This window comes from Etheostoma cragini, chromosome 12 (assembly GCF_013103735.1).
Source record: "Etheostoma cragini isolate CJK2018 chromosome 12, CSU_Ecrag_1.0, whole genome shotgun sequence".
In the NCBI taxonomy this organism is placed as follows: Eukaryota; Metazoa; Chordata; class Actinopteri; order Perciformes; family Percidae; genus Etheostoma; species Etheostoma cragini.
Genome location: NC_048418.1, coordinates 3,111,297 through 3,113,004, shown reverse-complemented (window position 1 = coordinate 3,113,004; position 1,708 = coordinate 3,111,297). Strand labels below are relative to the sequence as shown.

Sequence of the window (1,708 nt, the reverse complement as noted above, 5' to 3'; positions counted from 1 at the left end):
TGTGTGTGTGTGTGTGTGTGTGTGTGTGTGTGTGTGTGTCATCCTTCTCTTGAAATTACTTTATCATCTCTTTAAGGATTTTCTCAATACCTCATTCTCTGTTATTTTTCTTCTCCTTTCATGTCTTTTCTCTTATTCCTCATTTTGTTCATTTATTTGCATTTTAAAACACATCCCTGCCCACTCTCTTCTCATGCTCTCTCACTGCTTCTCTTTTGCCTAATCTCTTTTATAAATTCCTTCCCCTCCTTCTCAGCCCCTCTCTCTTTTCCCTAGCCCCCACCCATGAGGAGACAAACACTTTATATCTTGACACCAAACTGTCAGTGGGATTATATGAGTCATAACTGGATTATCCCGGCATTTGTGTCCTGCAGAAACCTCGGATCCCTAGATTTCTCCTTGTTTTTATGAACAACTCAAACAGCTCATTTAGAAAGTGCCTCAATAAGGTGGTGTGAACCAGATGTGAAGGAAGCAGTGTTTTTAAGCCTACAAAAGACGTTATAGCAGAAAGCAAAGCGTTCCCCCCAAATTCTGATGAGGGTTTTGGAAACATGTTGTTGACGTCACACTTTGTGACGCACAAATGACCCAAACTAAAAACTAAACCAGTGGCTCCACTTGGTCTTAGGATCTGAATGAGCAATTAGTTAAACTATTTGGGGATTAACTGCTACATTTTCTTATGGGTGAGAGATACATATCCACACACTATATATATATATATATATATATATATACACACACATATATACATATATATATATACACACAGTATATATGTGTGTGTGTGTAATTTCATGTTGAAATCTTTTTGATTCCTTGCAGCTATGGTTTGTTTATTATTTTCTGTTGAGTGGCTGGATTGGTGGTAAGCGATGTTGCTTTAAGTCCTGCTTTTTTCTGTGTGCACTGTGTGTGTCCTCCCAGCGTCTGTGTGTGTGTCCCATCCCCGCCTACACACACCAAACACATCCCTGTTAGCAGTTTTGAATACTGCCCTCTGGCTTCACGATGCTCTTAGGTCAAATAGTTCAAATGCAGAGGATGCCTTTCTCCGTCCCACTAAGTTCTGAACTTGACATTGGTGATCTGATTTCTGTTTAAGTGACAGATTTGAAGATTGAAGTGAAGATTTTACGCATATGCTATTTGTGAATTAAGATTGATTTTACTTTGGCAAATATCGTGTCGCTGTCCTATGAGTTGATATAATATCAAATTGTGATGACACTTCCTAAGGCACGCAGCTATGTCGTCAGGTGGCCGCAGTATTGCTCAAGACCACAGGAAGCAACAATGTTGAGTGTGCGATTGTTTGGCCGTTGGCGAAAAAGCTGCAAGCAACAACAGCAAAACACTGCCAAGCAATCAGTCCGTTCCAAACAGGAGCACTGCACTATAAATACAAAAAGATTTTGAAATACGTTCATCCAGATAGTAGCCTTCATGGTATATGATGCTAAACAGTCTATGAGAAAAAGACTTAGCAAATATACGTATAACACATTACTATATAGTTTTCCTGACCTTATCAAATGTCAACTATTCATTCCGGTTAAACAAAGCAACAACTGCAATCAGACAATTATGGTAATAGCTGACACACACACACACATATACATACACACATATACACTCACTGGCCACTTTATTAGGTACCCCATGCTAGTAACGGGTTGGACCCCCTTTTGCCTTCAGAACT

At 39.5% G+C, this 1,708-nt stretch overlaps 1 protein-coding gene across 1 annotated transcript in view; it reads left to right on the top strand.

Moving 5' to 3' along the window:
* The window catches only part of LOC117953973 (xenotropic and polytropic retrovirus receptor 1 homolog), a 35,405-nt gene that overhangs the window by 8,671 nt on the left and 25,026 nt on the right, over positions 1 to 1,708 (top strand). The gene's annotated exons all lie outside the window — the stretch shown is intronic.